This window comes from Castor canadensis, chromosome 10, assembly GCF_047511655.1.
Source record: "Castor canadensis chromosome 10, mCasCan1.hap1v2, whole genome shotgun sequence".
NCBI classification, from domain to species: domain Eukaryota; kingdom Metazoa; phylum Chordata; class Mammalia; order Rodentia; family Castoridae; genus Castor; species Castor canadensis.
Genome location: NC_133395.1, coordinates 5,271,984 through 5,295,767, shown reverse-complemented (window position 1 = coordinate 5,295,767; position 23,784 = coordinate 5,271,984).

The window sequence follows — 23,784 nt, the reverse complement described above, 5'->3', positions numbered from 1 at the left end:
GAAGGAGGGAAGAGCCAAAGACAGAAGGGTGGGGGCACAGCACACTTAGGGTGTCTGGCCACATGAAGAAGAGGATGGGGGAATCCTATGGTTACACATAGACAGCATTCTGAATGCAAGCTGCAGGGTTTGTGCTACACTTCTAGTCTTGGGCCTTGGAGGAGGATTTGGATGAGTCCCCTGGAGTAGTCTGGGCAGGAGTCCAATACTAATGAGGTCTTAGAACCTTGTTGAGCAAACTCTCTGGGTCTTGGAATGGTAGGATCTATGTGGTTGCTTTGTGGGGAGTCACTGAGAAACTCAAAACCGGTCCCAATGTGAGAAGAGACCAAGCCCACTGGTCCATAAAACACAGTGCTATGAACAGAGCCCCGCTGACAAGTGGCCAGGCACTCACTTGGTTCATTTAGCTCAAAATGTGCACATTTCACTACACTAGGGCAATCTCTGTGCAGAGCTCCGTATTGCTAATGCACTGTCTTGCCATATTCCCTGAGAATATCACAGGACTGAGTGCTACAGAAACGGTGAATGGGAAGGATGAGATGAACTTGTACCATCGGGTTATCAATCCGTGACTTTTCCCATAGTTCTTCTCATTATCTTTAGTGTGTGGAAAACCTTCTATTATGTATTATTGCAAAGTGAGGCGAGAGAGATGTGGCTTTTGACGAAAAGGGCCCCCTTAATAGATCAAAGAGGATGCCAGTCACCTCATCCTAGAGCAATAAGGTGTCAAGGATCACTCAAGCTCCTCTGCCAGGCCACTCCAACTGTGTTCTGTGATGGAGTGATAGAGAGATAAAGGGAAACACAGACAATCTGTGTGGACTTAAGGCTTTTGATCACAGATAGCACCTAGCAACTGATAGGCACCCATCTTAGAAGTAAATATGCCAAGACTAGAACTGCTTAATAGTTTAATAAATAACCTATAAAATGAAGGCTTCAAGACTGTTTTTATGACTGTTGACACTGAAATAGGTATGCTTGCTGTAAATGTTTAGTATACTTTAAAATGACCCCAAAGAATTAGAAAAACTATACCTTAAAACATCAAGGTATTTAAAGAGATACTTTCATGGTAATAGATTCACATTGTACTGACTAGTCTTATTTCTCACACTTGGACCATTTTCATAACTCTAAATCTATTTGATGTTTTCCCAAATACAGCATTCTTTTTTTTCTGGAAATGATCTTAAATAAATGAAACCAATGCTAATATGACAAAATTTAAGATTTCCCATTTCTTATGTGTCGTATATGAACTTTTTCCTCAAACCATCTGAGATGAGAAGCCAGGTTTTCTATTTCCCAATTTGATGCAAAACCAAGCAAAAGAGATGGCGTACAAGAAAATGGAAGTAAAAGTTGTAGACAATTCAGATGCCTTTTTTTTTTATTACTGAATTCAACACACTTTCAATCACTTTGCCAAGTGTTTTAAATGTGTCGCAAGACTTACTCTCAACTGCGGGACCGGTCTAGTGGAGGAAGCTAACAGTTATGGAGCACCTTCCGACACCCAGGAGCTTGGCCTGAATTGTAAACTCTCCAAGCAAGAAGAGTGGACCTTTAGTCCAGTCCCTTCTGTCCACCTAGCAGCTGCCAGCGTGGGGCCTCCAAGACCCTTTCCATGGCTCCTAACTAATTGTGTGCTAGCTAACTCTATCTTTATGAAATTTTGTTGGAAGCTTCTTGTATGAAATGGTTATTTTTTCAGTGTAAAATAATGAATTTTATAGTTAAAAAATACCTTTTCGTTTTAAAATTTCTTGTTCTAGAATGGTTTTTGGTTGCATAGTTATCAATATACATTCCAGTTTGAATTCTAAATAATTTTTAAAAATTATAGCTGGAAATTCCCTTGGCGGTTTTTATTGGGGGGATTGAGATTTGAACTCAAGATCCTGAGCTTCTTAGACAAGCACTCTCCCACTTGAGTCACACCTCTAGTTGTTTTTGCTTTAGTTATTTTTCAGATAGAATCTTGCACTTTTTGCTCATGGTTGGCATTGGACTGTAGTCCTCTTACCTGTACCCCAAGCATAGCTGGGATCACAGACATGCCTGGCTTGTTCTTTGATATAGGGTCTCATTAAGTTTTTTTTTTAATTGCTTCAGGCTGGTCTTGAGCCATGACCTTCCTTTCCCGCTGCCCAGGTGCTGAGATTCCAGGCATGAGGCACTCATTGCACCTGAGCATCATTGTCCTTTCCTTATGGATTTCTTTTCTTATTGTTCAATAAGAAAAACACCTTGGTCTCCTTCCCTAGGCTGCTAAACTCCTTTGTGTTCATTATTTCATTGTTATTTGGAGCTGTAATATAGTTGCTAAAGGGAATAATTATTTCTGTCAGATAACTATTGGGTTATTGGGTAGGCGTACAGTCTGTTTTCCATTTGATAAGGCTGGACATGTTAAGTGGTACTAGATCCCAAACAGATATCTTAGAAAATCCTACACGGCTGCGCCCTGTGTCTTTATCATGACCTTCAGCCCTAGTTCAGATTTACGCAGATTATGTGGAAATATTACAAGAGACAATAAACCTTATTAGTGAAGACGTATGATACCATTTCTGCCCTCTAATTTACCAGGCTATCACTATCTCAGGAAGAAATTATAAAACTTTGACAGCCTTTTGCTCCACCACGGCTGCTGAATTATTATCTGGCCGTCTGTGCTCTCCTCGGAGCTTGCAAATTGATTTTTGGATGATTTGTTCCAGTTTTTCCAGGTAAGGAAAATAAGCTGACGCCTGTAGTTCCAGGGTCATTGTTCATCCCATTTTTAAATATAGACAGTACATTTGCCCTTTCCAAGTCCTCTGGTACCTTTCCAGTGTCCTCCAGGAGTCCCTAAAAATAATAGATGATGGCCCTATGAATATTTCAGCCAAGTAATCAAAGTATGGCACCTGAAGTTGTTTGTCCCATACATTTGAATAAGTTTACTTTTTAAAAGTATTTTGTTAAGGTAAAAATTCTCAGAAAGCTGGCTTAATTAACAGAATAAAGATAGTCATTGATTACAGTCATCCATCGGTTCTGACAGAACATCCAACTGGTTTTGATGGAACTGCTCCATAAGTTGTGATTTCTTTGTTCTTGAATCACCAGAACGCTAGTCAAACAGCGATCTGTTAGCCTTGTATCCCTGCCCATGATGGATGCAAAAACATGAATCGTACTTGTGACTTTTATAGAGACTTGCAAATTTCAGAGCCCCAAGGCCCCTGGGGAAGTCCAGGCCCTTAGCAAAAGTTGCCTCCCCACATGGGAACCCATATTTAGGCAATAGGGCAGGGATGTTCTACCCTCAAGGTAGAGATTGTGTTTTGGGCAGAACCTCAGGACATCTAGAGATGCTGGATGAATGCTGGCCCAGCCCTGGCGGTCATCAGGGTGTCTCAGATGATAGTGTGTTCAACCTTAGAAGCTACAGAGGCCAGACCAGATCTATGTCTGCACTCACTGATAATTTGGGACTCAGCACAGAACTCATTTTAGATTTCCATTAACCTTTCAGGACCAACTTAATGAAGGGCTTGGACCTTCAGGGGATCCCGTGTATGCACATGTCATTTCAAGGTGGTTTGTAGACACTGCAGCACTTAGAGCCTAGGGGACAGGCCTTTGATTCGGTTTTGTGTAACTGTTTTCTGGTACCTACTCCTGAAAAACAGATGTCAAACCAGTTATCTGGCAAGCTCAGTTTATGGATTAATTTGCTTATAAAATATTTAGGGAAAGAATATGTGTTTCCTGAAGCATATAGACATTTACATACATAAATCTGGCTACTTGGAGCATATAATGTTTCGAGATTCTTCCTAAGTCTACATGTCTGGGAGAAATAGAATGCAAGCTTTCTAGGTTTTTTAAAACCATCTGGAGTTGAGGGCGTAGGAAGACTACATTTACTGAATGAAGTTCTAAAATCTCTTAGATGAAGCCAACCTTCCCGTCCCCATTCTCATAGCAAAAAGTGACTGGTGGATTACAGGTGCAATACACAGACTTCTTTAACAGTAAATATCAAACATCCCCTGTTGCCCAAGTGAATGTGTCATGGAAAATTCTTTCCTACTCAAATTGAAAAGAGGGGTCTTGATACATGGAGCTGCATCAGTTCTACCCAAGGGCCTGATGTCAGTAATGGACAGCCATGTGTTTACCTTACTTGGACACAGCTCTAGCTTAGTATGTTGAGAAAGTTAAGAATATGAAAGTTCACATGCTTTGGACTTCACCTGTTCACTGACTTCACACCTGCTTCCATCAGAAGCAGGTCATACCACACAATTCCTTTCACTTGCTTCTATATGAGAAATATATGTATTCACTTTGCCAGGATTGGTAGCCACTCCTGTCTGTAACTTTGGGCATTACTGGTTAAAATGCTACATCATATATATACATCTCTATATAGAGAGAGAACATATGATTACAACTCAATAGTATGTTTTTGAAAAGTATAGTTGTAGCTGTTGAAAAATCCATGGGTACTAGTTTTGTGTCACCAAGAGAATTGGATCTTCTGCTAAAGGAGAAAAGAAATGGGAGGGGAATAGTAAAGATAAAAGGAAAGAAAGAGAGATGGGGAGAGAGAGAGAGAGAGAGAGAGAGAGAGGAAGAGAGAGATTCATCCTTTATCCAGTTACACTGAAGGAACAGGCATCTGACATGCCTTGAACTGAGGCTGACCTGCAGAGCCTGTGGTCAGCAGCATGTTGTTATATCATTTAATGACCCTCACATACTTCTATCAAGGTGTCCGAGGCAGTTTCCTTCTTCCATACAAATCTCATGGTAACCTTTGCTTCCCAGTGGTTTCAATCACATTCTTAAGGGATTAAACTGTTATGACAAAAGAAGAATGTTTAGATATTGTGCTTTGTCGTTCAAAATTTGTCAGATTAGAAACTGTGTACTTTATAATCTTTAGATCAAAGAAGCTCTCCATCAAAGCTTTGTGTCTACTACAATATTTTCCCAACCTTTGTTGAACCTGAATTGTTTTGGATTATCTCACATTGGGTTCACTGAGTACGCCTAACTAATGTGAAGGGAAAAGCTTTCTTCCAAATATTTTAAACACTTGGCAGGCAGAGGACTCGGGTGCTAAGCCCCCGGTATTAGTTTGCAGAGTGGTGCAGGCTGCCTTGACAGTCTTTTTAACTCTTAGTTTTATATGAGATGCTTTTTGAGATTAGTATGACAGATAAAACCCTATAGGGCAACCGTTTATCTTCCATTAAGAACACTGCTTACTTTCTTTAACCGGCCGGCCAGAGTGCTCTGCAAAGGGGCCTTTTTATAGAGTTTTTACATCTCGATGGATTAGGTATCATTACCTTCTTGGAAAAAGAACAGTTCAATTTTCTCAGAAGAATGGTTTGTCAGAGTAGAGCAGTTTGTCTTTATCTATCTCTAAATCCAGCAATCATGGTTCCCAAACAGGCACAAAGCAATGACCACTCAAAGTTCAAATTGCCAATTAATTTACAATCTGCTCCCCAAATTCCTTTATTATTGTGCTGTCATGAATCTAGTGAGAAAAGCAAGAGGCCAAGTCGGTGGTATCTATTATAGATATCTGTACGTTCCAGCAAAACAATCAATGCAATCTTTTTAAAAGGAAACTATTTTAAGTGCTATGAAAAACCTAATTGTTGATGTAATATAAATGAAAATGCAAGGATGTAGAGTGTTGAAGTTATAATTCAATTGCATTTATTTCTGTACTTAAAATGAGTCTCATTCAAATATCATAAAGTATATGATATCAGGGGGCAAATGATTAATTATTACATTCCCCCGAAACAAAAGATTACAAAAAGGAATTTGGTTTTCCTTAGAATGTCACTTTTATTGCACCATGCTAATATCTTTCTCTAAGGATCAATAAGGACCAGAGTAGAAAGGATGGCGTCCTTTTATGCACTTTGTGACCTAGTCCACCACATGGAACACACAGAAGGAATTTGCTTTTTACTACTCTTAACAACTGTGATTGATTCATTTTAGCAACTACCTTCTTTATAGCTTAGGAGCACTGTGACTCCTCCCCTGGCCACTGCCTCCCATCTACTGTCTGCTAGAATGCTTCAGTTTAGGTTTGAGGTCTAGCTCTAAGATGTATAGAAACTTATACAAATTGCTTTGCAATTTAACTTCACTCAAGTCGATTTTGCTTTTCAATGTTTCACATTACCTTTATGTTATTTTTATTACCTATGCGGTATTAATTTCTTTTGTTATACCATGTGCATCTTTGTAAATGAACATGCAATTGGGAACAGGGAAAAGGTGAACACACAATATAGACATTCTCTTCATGGATAACAACTTATGCTCCAACAGAGTCCTCTAACAGGCTTGGGTTCTCCATGTCTGTGCCATGACTGTAAGGAGACACATGGTGTCCTTACCTTACGATTCCGTGCTTCATTGCAAAGGGCATGCATCCTAGACAAGAATTGTCTCAACACTAACATTTACACAAGTGTAGATAGCACTCATTGTGGTTTTGCAGAAACATGTTTATCCCTACATGAAAATGAGCTATTGTGATGGTTGAGGGAACAAAAACTGGAGCAGGGCTGGTGAAACCATTGGAATGCTAATTAGGGATGAGGGAGACTATGGGAACACTCTGCAGGACACCTGTCATGCTGGAATGACATAACTGGGGTTAACATAACCTGGACTTTCTCCAAGTTGGGATCATTGAAAAGCTAAGCTGATTCAGTTTGGTGATTTTCAAAATAAATTATATGGGAGATGTCTAAAGTTACAGACTGTGGGAAAGATTCACGTACTAATTTGAAAACTGATGTCCATAGCAAGTACTATTTATTGCAAACTTCTCCGAGCTAGGTGCTATGATTTCCACTTTACAGTCACCATTGCATGTAGTCATTAAGCCCACCCCGAGAATTAGCTATCACTATTTTGACTTATAGCTGTGGAAACAAATATAGAGACCCCTTATTTGTGGTTACCAGCTGGAGAACCAGAAAAGATGGGGCTATAGTTTGAAAGTGTAAGAGCCAAAGAGGTGAGGGGTGTAGATGATCTGTCTAGGTCCAAAAGCCTGAGGATCAGAAATGCTGAGGTCAAGAGAAGATGGGCATTCCAGCTTCTGGGGTCAGAAAGAGTTAGTCCAACTTTTTCACAATTTGTATCTTATTCAGGTCATCAGTGGATTGGATGATTCCCACCCCTATGGGACAGGACCAGCTATCTTGCCAAATCCACCAACTCAAATGGTCATCTTATACCTATCAGAAACATTGTACCCTTCCTCACACTTCAGTGTGAATACAGTCAATAACAATGCACTGCATATATTTCAAGATGACAAAGTAGATTTCCAATGTCTCACCGTAAAATTGATAGGTGAGGGAGGTGATGGCTATATAAATGAACCTGATCTAATTATTGCCTGTTGCGTGCACACACATTGCAATGTTTCCCATAAGTGTGTGCAATTATAATTTGCCAGTGTCAAAACTCATATTAATTTTTTAAAATAGTTACTCTTTTTCAGAACAGCCCTCACAGACTTAGAAATAATGTTTAACCAGTTGCATGAGCATTCCTTGGCCCATTCAAATTGACACAAATCAACCACCACAGTCACTCAGTAAACAGTGACAAAAGCAAGACATGTACCCTGGTTTACGTAATTGCAAAGAACATCTCTTTAATACTCAGTGAAACACTGGTATTGATGCCTGTGGATAAACTCCACTTTCCTGAAGCTTTTATACAGTTGTACGAAAAGTTGTGTGCCCTAGATGCTTCACAGAAATTAGTTATCCAATATACAATGTTTTGTGATTGGCTTATTTCACTTAGCATAATGATCACAAGGTTCTTCAATGGAGTGGCTTATACATCTATCTATATTCTTCTTTTTTAGTATCTAATATTGTTAAATGAAATTTGTGTCTTTAACTGGTACATGAGAACAGAAAAAATGTACATATTCGGGGATAGAATTTGATGTTTCCATGTAAACATGTATACAACATGTGATGTTTAATAGGTTGAACAGATGTATCTCCTCAAACACTTAGCATTTCTTTATAATAAAAATTTTCCAAATCCATTCCTTTAGCTTTTTGAAGTCTACAGCAAATCATTGTATCTGTAGTCACCCTACTGTGTGACAGCCACCAGAACTTCTTGCTGCATCTAACTATTGATCAACCTTTATCCCTCTTCTTTTCCTCTTTCCCTTACTCCCCTAGCCTCTGGTAACCACCATGCATGCTCAACCCCTCTGACAGCAGGTACTCTAGATTCCACATCGAAGTGTGGTCACATGGTTGTTGTCTTTCTGTGCCTGGATTATTTCACTTTACATCATGATGTCTAGTTGCATCCTTGTTATTGCAAATGACAGGACTTCATTCTTTTTATGGCTGAATAAATTCTATTATGTATGTGCTCCACATTTACTTGGTCCATTTAAAGTTGATAGACACATAGGTGTGACTAATATTATCATATTGCAAGAATATAATTTTTTTGCTAACATCAATGTGCATCAGGGATGCACATTTGGGTTGTTTCTACTGATTGGCTATTATAAATTATGCTAAAACGAACATATGTATAAGTTTTGTGTGCATATGTATTTTTGTTTCTCTTCAGTATTCACCTAAGAGAGGAGGTGTGGATAATGTGGTAACTGTAGGTTTAACATTTTAATGAATTGCCAAATTGTTTCCATGTATAAACCCAGAAATAAGATTGTTGGATTGGACATAAGACAATTTTTGTTTCAGTTTTTAAAGAATCTCCATACTGTTTTATGTCGTGGCTATGCCATTTAAAGAATCCCATCTGCAATGTCTAATTTCTGCACATTCTTGCCAACACTTGTAATTTTCTAAGATTTTTTTAAATGGGGTCCATCCTAATGGGTGTAAGGTGATGCTATTTTGTGGTTTTTGACTTGCACCTTTTCTGACAGTTAGTGAGGTCAAACATCTTTTCATATATTTATTGGCTTTATCTTCCTTGGGAAATGTGTATTTAAGTCCTCTGACCATTTTTTTTTTTTTTTTGTATTTTGGGTTTTGGCACTAAAACTCCGGTCCCTGAGCTTGCTAGGCAAATGCTTTACTACTGAGTTACACCCTCAGTCCCTTTGCCCATTTTAAAATTTGGTTATTTGTTTCTTTGTTCTTGATTTTAAGTTTTAGGAGTTTTTAAAAACACATTCTGGATATTAACACCTTACTGCTATATGGCCTATAGAAATACTCTCTCGTTACTAGAATGAATTTTTAGTGTTGATTTACTCCTTTTATGTACAGAAGTTTTTAAATTTTGTGTAGTTTCATTTGTCTATTTTGAGTTTTTTGTCTGTGCTTTTAGTGTTATATAAAAAAAAATCATTGACTAGACCAGTGCAAAGAAGCCTTCCCCATGTTCATGATTTCTCATGGGAGTTATAGGGTTTCAGATCTTATACTTAGGTCTTTCAGATAATTTTTGCATATTGTATAAGATAGAGTCTATCTTCATTTTGCTCCAAGTGAATATCTAGCTTTGTACACAGTCTATATTATCCTTCCCTGTTATTCAGCCATGGCATTCTCATCAGAAGTCATGTGACCATGTACATGACGCTTTATTTCTGTGATCTCCATTCTGTTCTATTACTCTGAATGTCTGTTTTTATGTCAGTACCATATCAATTTCATTACTGTAGCTTTTTAAGATGCTTTTGTATCAGAAAGTATGAAGCCAGCTTTGTTCTTAATGCTAACGATTGCTCTGAGTATTTGGGCTCTTGTGTTTTCATATAACTTTCAAACAAAATTTTCCTTTTTCTCTAACGTCATGCTTCAGATGATGTGATCTTGGTCAGTCAGCATGGAATGACAGCTATCTGTCTCTCTGGTGTCACATCAAGATGTTAGCATTCACTAATTGATAGCATGTTGCTCCATTGTTGGCAGTGGTGTACTGGCGCCACAACCTGATCCAATTTGGGCTTCTTATCAGGCTTGTCTTTGAGGACAATCTTTCAGGTTTATAATCCAAGAGGGCTCCTTTTATCTGTCCTTTTCATGGTTATCTCTGGTAAAGTAGCTGGCCTATGGCTTAGCTTGCTACTCCCTCAGAGTTGCCAGGGTCTTCAAACTCCTTATCTCCAGAATCCCCACTTCCTCTGGCACTCCCTCCCCCATTCTGCTTCAAATAAAGTCAGTTCACCTAGGAAGGAACTACGATTTACTCTAACTTTAATCTGCTTCTACCCCTGGGCAATACCTGAGCCACTATTTCACAGCTGAAAAAGTGGAAAAGTGGCCTATGTCTCTTGGTATACATCTCTGCTTTATGAATGGTGTGCAGGATTGGCCCAGTAGCTTCTGGTCCCCATGGTTTGCTTCTCTCAGCATAGAGATACCACCCTGAAAACTTGATTGGGCAAGTCTTGATTAGACTGGAGTGAGTATTTTTAGTCTGTCACATGTAAGGTGGAGCTTCCAACCTACAGCCGGATGGAGAAAGAAGACTTTGGACCTCTCAGCTGCTCTTGGTTGGAATAGAGAGTCTGCAAAAATGGAGTTAGAAGAATGAGAAATAATGTAGCCTCTTTCTTCTGGAACATGTCACAGCTCTGGACTGGGAATTTGGAGGAGGGGGAGCTTACCACCTCCCCGAGTGGACTTTCCATCACATGAATAGGAGATTGTGGAAGGAGTGGGTCATAACTCAAAACCAGAGACTCCTGGTATTCTTTTGAGATTTAGTAGATACTCTTGAAAAAAGTTTCTGTGTTTGCCGTAGTGTTTTAAGACATGTTCCAGAGACTCAGTTGAAAGGTCACGTGTTTGTGCTCAGTAATTTTCACCAGTCATGGTTGACTCATTGGGAAAAGATGTTTTTGAGCTCTTAAGTCCTCCAGAAGTGTCTTCTCTAACTTTTTTTCCAGCTTCATCCATTACTCCTTCAGCTGGAGGTCATCAAAACTGACCTGGAGACATTCTGCTAGATTCTGGGTTTTGTTCATGTCCAACTTATTTTCCATTCAATCTCAGGTGCTTATTATTTCCCTTTGTCATGCACCTTTGCACTTATCCATGTTCTAGTTCACTGTGGTTTTGTATAGTTATGATATGAGTTATTGATACGGTAATTTTTCATTTTCTATCCTTATTTTAGAGAGTAAGCATTAATGACACTGCCTAATGTAGCATGAAAGGAATCATGCTACATGTTGGAAATAACACATTCCAACAGTCAAAATAATAGTTAGCTTATAAACATATCTTAACATGTGATTATCAGGTCCTCTGTTCCTCCATATAGATTATTAATGGATATATTGAACGCCATTGGTTCTAAAGTCATCACTATGGTCCTTCCATACTGACATTGAACTAGTAACCGACATCATTGCAATAGGATACTTAAGTAAAATGCTCAACTGCATTTTAGCAAAGAGACCATGTCAAATATACTGAACTAGAAAGGTGGATGATGGTAAAGTTATAGCGGTCACAGTGCAAAGCTTTATTTAGGGCTAGAGGCCTGACTCAAGGGGTAGGGCACTTGTCTGTGTTTAAGCTCCAGTACTGCTAAAAAAAATACAAAGGCTTATGAAAGTCAAGATTGTTTAATGTCTGTTGTTTCCTTTTTCTGGCATTGTCTACCACTTTATCAGAGAAAGAAAATGTATCAACTTGCATCATTTGCTTTTTTGATTGTTTTATAGTGGTGAGTGCCTGTCTTCTTGTAGGCTGACTGTCAATGTCTGTGACTGTGTCCCTATGTATACAGATGGAGGACATGCTGCACTGATTGGAAGTGAGAGACCGTTAAGGATGGAGGAGTGATAGATTCTTAGACCAATTTTTAAAAATAACTAGTTCTTACTTATATTAAGATGCTTTTTAAATTTGACCTCATCAGTTCCACTATGTGTTAGTTACATATTTATGCTCAAGCATTCCCTGAAGTCTATCAATCTTATGAGTTATCTTTTTAACCTTTTCCCTCTTCTAACTCTCTAGCTTATAGATTTCATTGCTGTCTGAGCCTTTCTTTGATAGATCTTTCTCTCTCTCTCTCTATCTCTCTCTCACATACACACATACCCTTCCATTTCATCCATGACAGTGGTGGGTGTGTTTCTTGTTTATGAAGACCCTCTGGAAAGTAGACCTAAAGGATCTTCTACCTTTCCACTTCTGGTGGAGTCTCTTCAGCTTTTATTTCTGAGGCCACCTCAGAGTTATAGAACAATAGCAATGAACTTCAGCTACACAGGGAGATGAAAGATGATTGCTTCTCAACTAGTCAAAAAGCTCCATAAAGGCATCACAATTGATGTTTGCAGTGCAATTATGAAAGGTGGGCTTTCCTTTGTTGTTAGAAAGGTAAGGTGGATGTCAGTTGTAGAAAGACATAGAATGCCATTCTAGAGTTTCATCTTTAACTTGTAAGATGGAAGCAAAGAAAACCATTTTTGCAGAAGTGGATAATGTCGCCTTGGCTACATTTTATACAAATCACACTACTATTGAAGAGAGATGGATAGCAGGCCAGAGGGGAAGACCGAGGACAAGAAGATAAAATGAGAAATTGGCTATCATAGTCCAGATCGATAATCTAGGTCCCAGAACTTAAGCAGCACCAGTGGAAGTGGAGTGAATGAAAATGGGTACATGGCTTAAGTAGTAGAGTCCTTGTCTAGTAAGTGAAAGATCTTGAATTCAATCTAAGTATTGAAAAAAAGAAGTGGAGGTGAATTTCTCTTCTTGAATCTCCAGAGTCAGTAAGAGGGAGAAGCACCTTTCCTGGGTTTCTGTGCAGGCAGAGGGAATGAGAAGGCTCTGGGCTCCCAGTACAGATTACTTGGTTCGTGGTGATCACACAAATTAAAACACAGACCTCTAGGATTTGAATAATTTTTTTGTGGAAGGTGATAATGTCATGTGACATGAAACTTGATGTGTCAATATATGTCTAAGAGGACAAGTCTAATCCTAATTAAAACTATGCTGTCTGGAGATCAAGGGAAAATAGGTGACAGGAGAAATAATTGGAGAATCACACAGAGCTGACCATTGAGGGCACAAGGATGCAAACTATCTGTCAGGTAAAGGTGGCAGATGAGAAGAGGAAAGACAGAGAACTTAAAAAAAAATAAAGGACAACCATTGGAAGGTGATCTAATGAGAGTAACTTTATTTATTTTTGTGGTACTGGAGCTTGAACTCAGGGCCTCCACCTTGAACCACTCTACCAGCCCTTTTCTTGTGAAGGGTTTTTCTGAGATAGGGTTTCATGAACTATTTACCTTAGTGTGCTTTGAACTGCGATCCTCCTGATCTCTGCCTTCTGAGTAGCTGGGATTATAGGCATGAGGCACCAGCACCCAGGGAGAGTAACTTTAGACAGAGAGATATAGGAGGAGACAAAGATGATACTATTCATGTGTCTAGTGGAGAATTTCCAGACAGAAGACCAACTTGGTGAGAATGGAAGAGAGGCAGTGAAATTCAACAAGAGTGGGCATGAGTGACCCTAGTGAAAACTGAGCAAAGGCAGGGTGGGGAAATCAGATTGAGAAGTAGAAGGAAGCAGAGAAAATGGAGACAGTGCAGAGTTCTTGCAAAAGATGTGGCCAGTTTGAAGGGTGGAACAAGGGGACAGTGGGAACATCTCTGTAAGAGCAAAGCTGAGACACAGCCACCAGCTGGGGATGTCTTCTCTCTACCTCATCTGCAGCTCTTCTCATCCTGAATTCTCCACTGCTGCTCCCAGACTTGAAGCAATGCACAGCAGGTAGGCCATATTAGCCCTTCAAGCTCTCCTGCCTCTGAATCCAGGTCTGAAATCTGTGTTTTCTTTTCCAGGCTGTCAGATGATAGCACCAAGTCAGGGTACTGCAACCAGTCCTGAACTGGTTCTACCATAGGTAACATTGTCTTATGGAAAAGTGTTTTTGTTTTCAAACGAGTTTTTAGAATTGAATTATTTATGTCGTAAGGAAACTTGCATAGTATTCAATTAACTATATGCTCCCTACTGGAGGGTTTTATTTGCCTGTTCTCTCAAATGAGTTCATTCTTGTCACTTTCTATTTAATCTTTAGAACTAGAGTTGGTCCAACTCTAAAGTTGGTTAGGAAAGAAGCAATTAATTTATGATGTTCTAAATAATCAAAGATGTGTTTCTATGTTCAGGGAATTAAGATTCTGTGTGCTAAGGTTAAGAAAGGAAGCAGATGGAGTCTGGAGCGGCCTGGAGCTGCTCATCACAGGACTCATTGCAGCCTTGTGCCAGCCCTGTGTTCCACACTCACAAAATGTGTGTGCCACACCACAGTGTCTATTTCCCTAACCATCTTCCTCCCACTCCACCCTGCCCAAATCCCATGGGATGAGTAACAGTGACCAGAGAGGGATTTCTCACCCATTGTGGATAAGAGGGTTAGGGTCATTGGTCCTTCTTTGTGCTTTCTCCTCCCAAACTGGACTTGAGTTTTTAAAGGAAGGAATTGATTATGTACTGAATTTTCCTGTTGACCAGGAAAATTGCCTCTTGTATAGATGTCTGTTCCACCTTAAAGGGTTAAATTTGGCATACAATTTTCAACGAAACTATCATTTTTCTTCTTCAATATTTTGATACTTGGTTGTCATCCTTGGAAAAGTCTTCTTGGAAATATCTGATATAAACTGACATTGACATGCATGGAAATAATCCATAAGTAGTAATATTTACTGCTGCAACTTACTTTTTTTCAATGAGATTTTCGTATGGAAAAATTCAGGTACTAATGTACCTTGGTGAAGGGTTTGGAATTCCCACCTTTCAATTAGTCCTAACTTTAAGATGATATGGCAACAGAGGTGCATTTCAATTTATTTTTCTGTATGATTCAAAAGGACAAGAAATACTTTCTCTAGAGTTGCCTCTGGTTTGTTGAGTTATACTGGAAGTCATCTTGAATGACACTTTTAAGAAAGAAAATATTTAAATATTGTCAATGCATTATACTCATATATGTGACAGGTGGTCATGACTGGATAAGTGGACAGAAAATATGGTTAATTGTCAAATGAGACAATGTTTCAAAATTTTTCTGCACATGGCAACACACTAGATAAATTATCATTATGATTATCAACATTATTATTGTGGTTGTGGCTTTTAATTAAGATTCTACTTTCAGGCATACTGGATCTGTTTCTGTTCCATTTCACTTTGCCTGCTGTATACAGTATAAAAAGAGAATATAATATTCTAGTACTTAAGATGTGGCCTGAGGACCATCAGCATTGACAGCACCAAAGGACTTGTCAGAAATGCAGAATCTCATCCCCACCCCAGGTGAGCATGTCTATGTTACCCGTATCTGCAGATGAATCTTGACCTTAAGGAGCATGTGTTTAGCAGTGCAGGTTACGATCCAAGCAACACGGCAGTGTGGGGAAATGTATTAGGATTGCAATCAGATTTACTCAATTACCTGATCCCCACCTTTCACATGTAAAAAATAGGTTCTAGTTAAGAATCTACATATAACATGTGAGAATGTCTCATTCTTTATAGGTGGGTGGCATTTGACTTGAACAGTGGCCAAATTGTCAGTTTTTAACCTTGGAACATGTTCTTTCTAGCTGCATCAAGCATCAATGACCCTTTCCCTAGTGGGCCTCACATCCCCAGTGCTCCTCCCCAGACCACTGCTCCGGAGATTCTCTTCTTCTCCTCCTCAGTGACTGTCTGGGTAATAAATTTCTTTTAGTGGCTTTTTCTGTCACCCACCCTCAGACCCCAGCGATGTTCTCTGGCTCATTTCTCCTTTTCCTTTCCAGTGCTATGCTGTAAGTCAGTGTTCAAACCCTTCCGATTTGCCTCAGTGAGTTCTCATTCCTGAATTCATACCTTAAGGGCCCTTCCCAGTCACTACTTTGCTACTTTCTTTGTCCCAAGTTTTGAATGTCTATCAGATGTTATGTCGTCTTGTATGGAATGCAGTGGGACCTTAGTCGCTATCTCCTGCCCTGCGGCCTGCTGTTACAGGTATGTGTTTATGATCCTTAATAGGTTGCAAAATTCGAGTGTGTTTCTACTCCTTTTTGTGATCCTTAGTGCACCAGGGACATTTACCTACCTGGAGTGACCGCTTCAAAGCAGGTTTGGTGAATTGAATGGAACCAGAGTTTCCAGGAATGTAAATCTGGCTCCTGTCAGGAGGGTTGGGGGTCTGGAAGTGCTCAGGCCACTGTCTTCTGTGCTCAGTTTCCCTCTACCTCCTGTCTGTCCTGCTCCAGCACAGGGCACTGCAGGCTCTTCTCCACACACAGGCAGATGAGGTTTCAGAAGACAGGAGCCGGGCAATCTTCCTTTCTAGTTCTCGAAAGCCTTGTGCTCAGATGATTTCAGCTCTGAATTTTAGCACTTCATACCACATTTTACAACTTGACATTCAATGTTCTGGCTTGGTCTTCACCTTCAAACTATTCTCTGTTGAACAAAAATAAAATGACTCACTACCCAGAATGCACTAAGACATGTAAAGTAGGAGAATTTAGTTATGTGAACATTTTTCATTAAACTACTGTAGTAGTCTATGAACACTGGTCACAAAAATAAGGCTACAAAAAACCTGTATAAACTATATTATCCAAGAAATGTGCCCTGTGATTTTCAGTCCAATTTAGCACAAAATGGCAACTCACACCATCTGAATAGTTCAGCAGAAAAATTTCTGAAGCAAGGTTCAAGAGTTAGAATTAATATCAGAATGATCCCATTTTTATCATTCCCTCACTAGTTTTGTGGTGGTTTACTTTGTTTAGTGGCAGCATTTTAGCTCTTACCATTTTTGGCGAATTTTAGAGCATTTATTTAATAAAGTAGAGCAAGTTCCTTCACTTTAGTGTTCCACACAAAAGCATGTCTTGACCTGTGGGGTGATAAAAATACTAAGGAGGCTATGATTTTCCAGGCAGATGAAATCCTGTGGAACTGAGCTGAAGAAGCAGATACAACTTGTGCCTCTGGAAATCTTCTTGGCTTTCCAAGACAGGTGTGCGTCCTGATGAGGGGACTTGGGAGAACTCTTCTGGAGGGAAACCTTAAGGGAGTTTCATACAGTCTTAGTCTTTCATGTTTGAGCAAGACCAAAGTCAGTTTTTCCTGATACTTGCCTTGAGGGATGATAAAATCAGGGAATTGTATTTTCAAAAAGATACAGCTAGTTACTTTCCTCTATTTTAAGCTAAAGTCACTGCATAGCTAAGTGAAGTAATTTTTTTTTTCTTTTTTGGGGCAAAGGCACACAAGTTTACATACAATAGCAGCTGTTCTTTTAAAGTTTAGGACTGGAATGGACACCTCTTGGTTCTCTTAGGAGTTTGTTGGTATCTTGGTAGTCATCTTTGCCCAAGTGTTTCTGTGAAACCACATTCCTAAAGGCCAGATAAGATTTGCAGACTTTTGGCTAAAACTGGGTTTGTACTGGAAAACATAACCAATTATAGAACTGATCATTTTCTCACTCATGCACTTACTCACTGGTCAAGGATGGATGCTGTGCCCTTTGGGTGTTAGTTCAAGGGTTTGTTTTGGAAATTGATTACTGACTCAAACTGGGGTGGGTGTTATTTTGTCATCCCAAATTTTCGAAAGGGTTTATTGTATTTGCATTGCTAATTCTCCAGTTATCATCTTGAATGTTTGCCATCATTATCATGGTGATCTACTCTAATAATAGTCCTCAGCCATTCTCTTGAGACTTTCTGGGTTGCTAGCAATTGTGTTTACTGAGTAACTATCTGGTTGTTGTATATACTTGAGTCAGAGAAGAGTAACATCATTTAGATGCTTATAATCTTGTTTAATGTTGACAGATGTGATATATATGCAATACATACATTCATATACACATTGTAAATACTGATACACACATCTGTATTTATGTCTTTTTATTATTGTGCCTTTAAAAATTATAAATATTTAATGAAACATTTCATCAGACCTCTTTGAAAGAAGATACAATGTTGTATGGAAAGGGTGACAGTTACAGCCTCTATAAACACTAGTTATATTTTCTGCACGTAGAACCTAAGAGGGAAAACTCAAAAAGGAATAAATGACCAAGAATAATAGCATGGAAAGTAATTTATGTTTATTATTGTATTGAGAAGCAAGCAAAAAAAATATGCATTTGATCAAAGACCTTAAATTATGCCAAAATTTTGAGTAAAGAATAAGATAAAAAATGTGATCCCAGCTAGATGAGAGCATTTTATTATCACTTGGTATAATTCTAAGTTAATATCATTGGAATAATGAGACATAAATGTAGAACCCACTAACATCTGCTTCCCTGTTAACATAATGAAGACACTGTAGTACCATCCAACTCTTTCAAGGTGACATATGTAAACACAGAACTGTAATTCACTGCATTTGACTCTTTAGAAGTTCTTTGCTTTAATACTTCTGTTTTTATCTTGGATCCAGACATTTGTGTAAAAAGCAAAAGCATTATATTCGGCCTTTTACCCAGCAGCTCCAAAATGTTCCTTGTCTGATATTCCTTAGAAACCATTATGAAGTGCTGTTTAGATAAGATGGCCCAGCTATCTGCAAACCTGACCTTAAGCTGGGCTGCTTTGATTAAATGGCTTTAGTTTGTAGTCAATAAATAATCTCAGTGCTAAGGAAATTATCTCAGGCCACCCTTAGATGAAGAGCTGGACAAAGTAAGATGTCAACACCTAGCTCTTTCTTTGCCTCACCTTCTCCTCCTCCTCCTTAAACACAGACCCTCAGTGTTTGATTAAAAGATAGTCAAGTTCTCTGTGCTTATAATCACACAAAAACAACAACAACAAAACAACCAACAACAATCAAAGCCTGTTTTCTTTAGTGCACAAATATTCTGTAGCTGTTAACACATCCCTCCATCAGCAGATCCAAAACTTAAATATGGATCAGAATTGGGGACCCGGACAGGGATGGTGACGCAGACATTTCTGAATTTCTGATTCAGGAGGCCTTGCTGGGACCTGAGAATTGCATTTCTAACCATGCTTGGCGGTGTTAATAGTGCTGACCATTGAAGAACATTTTGAGGACCACTGGTTTAGTTATTTGGTATTTCTGATTTCTACAAAACAATGTTTTTTGTTTCTGTAAAAACATTTTGATATATTTTAAAAGCAGAAGTGCTTTCTGAAAAGTCAGTTTATTCTTCATCATTCCCAGAAATGAATCACAAAAAATGTTTATGTGTTTGTGGACATTCGTGATACTGTTCTGGGTTGCTAGATAAAATATAGGACATTTAGTTAAATCCAACTTGAAGATAAACAGAAAAAGGTTTTAGTATAACTGTGTCTCAGGATAAATTTGCTAAACTTTGAAATCTCCCTTTGAGTCATGAAAAGTTCATTCTTACCTTACTTGTTTTGTACTAAAGTATAAACTTTTAAATAAGCCATGTCATTTGAGTGCAAATATATAAGGAGCTGTCATTAGCCTAAGGTAATATATACAATTTCTGTATAGTGTAAGTAAAAATTGAGTTAATTTGTGAATGTTAACAGTAATATGGTGAATTTGAGATAGTCACTTTCAGCACAGTCTAATTTTATTCCTTATATGTCTTTTATCGATGGTTCCCCCTAAATTAAGGCAAGTGCTACAGATTTAAATCAGTAAGGTAACAAATCTGTCTTAAAGAGGATAGAACACCTTGCATCTCTGTGGAACAAGAGAAACTGTGGGACCTGGAGGTGGAAGAGTCACTGGAGGATGTGGAGGAAACCACAGCCTCTATTTTTCTAACTTGTACAGTGGGGTTGTAAGAGAACAAGGCTATACATTTGGTAAGTATTAAATTTCACAAACTCAAAGTTAAGTTGGGGCTCCTTGATCACAGTTGAGTTGATGAGTGACAATCCGAATTACAAAGGTGTTGCCATGTGGATTTCAAATGATGATTGAAGAGAGGACCTTGTTTCCTATTGATGTATAACTTCTAACAATGTTGGTGGGGACTTAAGGAGTTTGCTTACATCAGGTCAGTTATTTCTGGAATGAATCGAAATCTGGCTATAAAGCTAGTGTTTTCCTCTTCTTCCCATGCAAATGGGCCTTTCTATTAGATAGAGGTCTAAAATGATAAAAATAATGACAATAATGGGAACTGAATGCAATGGGAGGGAGAAGGAAAATGGAGAGGGTACTGGAGAAGTGTGACAAGGATCAAAGTATGTTATTTATATATGTGTAAAGAAAGCATGAAGAAATCCAGCAAATACTGTTTTTTAAAGGGAGAGACGAGGAAGGGTATTAAAGGAATATAACAGGGGGTGAACTTGCTCAAAATACACTGCATACATATGTGAAATTTTCACATGAAAATCCCTTGTACTATTAATGAATCCTAAAGAAAAAAAGAAAAAGAAAGTGAATTCAGTGCATATGCATGTTACTCATGAAATAGAATGGTCCGTTGTTAGAAAGCCAAGTGGTGGCCATCATTAGTGAGATCATATATATATATATATACGTATATATATACATATATATATACATATGTACATATATATACATATATATATATATGTACATATGTATATCTATATATATATATCACAATACTATTTTAATTGCCTAGTGTGGGAAAGATGAGATTCCCCTTGTACTTCCACTCTTCCAGGTACAGTTCCTTTTGGGATAAAACCTAACAATTGAGCCCCATACAGTTATTTAGCCTATTTTAAAGCTGTCTTTCAGCTTTTTTCCTGTAGAGTCGTTGAGACTGGGGTGTCACTTTTTTTTCAGACTGCACGTATGAGTAGCTCCTAGGAGAAGAAATGTTTCCATGAGGAGCTATGGGAACTGGAAGAAAAACGAGGCTGACGGTGATGCCTTGGTTCTTATACATGAGAAAAAGCTTTTAGGAGATTATTCCTCAAAAAACAACAGTGACAGCTTTCCAGAATTTCTTAGTCATCATGCTCCAGCCTATGGTTTACAAGAATAAGGTGTCTCCAGATTTTTGGATTGAGAGCTACTCAGTTGTTTTGGAACATCTCTGTTGAAGGAACTTTGCCACTAGAATTGCTGGAAATGAGACAGTGTTTGTCAAGCTGCTCTAGTCACACTTCAGCTAAACAATTGTCCCTGTGACTTCAAACACTGTTGCAAGAAAACACCCGTTAATTTCCCTGGTAAAGAAAGGCTTTTATTGCTGAGCTACTAAATAAAGTTTGAAGAAGGAAGACCATGCTGTCCAGGAAGCCAATTTTGTCTTCCCTTTCTCCCTTCCCCCCATGCATTGAATGTGATCCTCTCAAGGTCACCACTGACCTCTATATTACTTAGCACTGTAGTTGGCCACTTCTTTTTCCTGTGTGACTCTTCTACCAACAGCAGTTGACAGAGATGGCACTGTGCCTTGGTCCTCCTTCTGGTCTTAGGTTCTCAGGGTGCCTCATTGCTTGGGCTGCCTCTCAGCTTCTATCTGCTCCTTCCCAGACCTCTCTGGAGTATTCTCTGTCTTCTGAACTGCTCTAAGGCTCAGATTCCATGTTATTCTCTTTCTTTCTCACTTCCTGGTGATTGTTTCCAGACTCATGACTTTACAATCTCTAGAATGTTCTCCTGATTTGTATCTCTAATTCAGATTTTTCCTGATAGGTCCAAAAAGTCAGACAACTTCTCAATATTCCCACTTGACTGAAAATGTCTAAGGGGGTCCTGCTATTTGACCCCACTCCCATCCCAGCTCTCTCAGGTAACAGGCTTTCCATTCTGCCGTTTGTCAAACCAAATGCCACCCTGCCATTCTTGAGGGATTTCTTCCTCTCTGTTCTCACTCACTGGACATCCTACTTCAAATGTCAGCTTCTATCCTGGCATTTCATGTTCACTCTTCAGCACTGCCTAGCATGGTGTACATTTACTTTACATCTTATTGCCTGTTGCCCTCCAGTCAAATGAATTTCTACCAGAGCAGAGACTTTTGTCTGTTTCATTCACTACTATATCCCTAGTCCTGGAACAGTGTCTAACAAAGAGTAGCTGCAAAATAAATGTTTGCTGGATAAATACATGAACGAATAATAGATTAACTTTAGGTGGAATTAAAACAATGAAGACAAATCTCAGTGAAGCACAACAGTACTAAGGACGCTTACCCCATATGCTGGAGTTAGAGAAGGGGTTTGCTAAAGTCGAGAGACATGCAGGAAACCATCACAACAATCACAGAATGAAAACCTTCACAGCATTAGGGACTCTTTCCAGTTATCACTCTACCCAGGACTTGTTGGGCCCCTGCAGAGAACCCTATAAGATTTCCTTGGACTCTTTTGTCTGTATCTTTTTGTAACTGATATTTTTATAGAGGACATTAACATTAGAGAAGAGTAGTTTTTCTGGCACTCAAGGACAGGTAGAATTAGAAGCAATTAGGAGAAAGTGCTGAAACCACAGTTGGTATAGAGTACAGAGACAATTTTGAGGTGGACGTAGATTGAGTGACCTGTGCAATGAACACAGCCATCCTGATTGAGAAACGTGGTCAAGTCACAAGACCGCTAAGAAGTAATCAAAGAACCAAAACAAGGGGAAAGAGATTCTTAAGGCTGATGATTTCATTAGTGGCTAGTCATTTCTTACAGCATGTTGGACAGGTATTTATTATTTACTTTAGTGCTTATTAGGTCTTTCTCATGTTCTAATATCCTCAACTTTCTTGTCATATAGATGCTCAGCTGAAAAAATTAGGTAAGGTGTTTTTATACAGAGGCCATTGGACTAGGTATATGGTTACTCCCCAGAAGCTCACATTCAGGAAAGATGGAAAGAGGCACTTTCTTCCAGAATGGCAATCAAATAACACCTGCTATTCTGAAGATCTGCCTCCCTTTTCCTATGAATACATCACAATGGCTTAGAATATTCAGAAAAATACACGCAGAAGTTGGAATGAGAATTGGACCACGGGGATTTATTGCTCAATGATAATTTGAACTGACAGCTAGTTATGTACCAGGTCTCATGGCAACAGTAGATACGCAGCCTCATCCAATGTTCACAGCATCCCTAGGCATTATCGGGTACTGGAGCGAGTGAGAGCGTGAGGGTAGAGGTGCTTCCCTTGAGTTTGGCAAATAGTGATCAGCCTTAGTGCTGCAAATCTATTTCTCAGAAGTAAGTCTGGAAAGGAAGGTAGAGACCATCTGCCTCCCACTACTATTTTCCTGCTTCCTGGGGTCACTTTCTGCTTGCACTCCCAGGGTTTCATATGGTGTAAGGTTTCTTTTCAGAAACATTATTCTCAGATAAGATGGTGGCACATGGCTCCCAGTTTCTTCAGTAGAGAAATGGAAACTGCCAGGTAGCTGAGGGAGCATTGCACCTATACAGACACAGGTTGATGATGATCTATGGAAACCTGTGAAAATCCTCAAATCTGTCAATGCGATCAAAATCACATCCTATGGACCAGCCACCTGTGTGCATTTGACTGTGGTAGGAGAAATAATATCTCAGGACAGAGTAACCCATGTTTGGAATAGTTCTTTAAAAAACCATGAATATTTTATTAATTCTAAAATAATACTGTACTTGGACTATTTCTTCTAACGTCTTCATAAATTTACTAGGCGTGAGGCCTAATAGGCTAGACTTACTTCTCCCCATCTTTCTATCTTCTTACTCTTCTTCATCCAATCCTATCTGGCTTGAAAGAATTAATGGGATTAT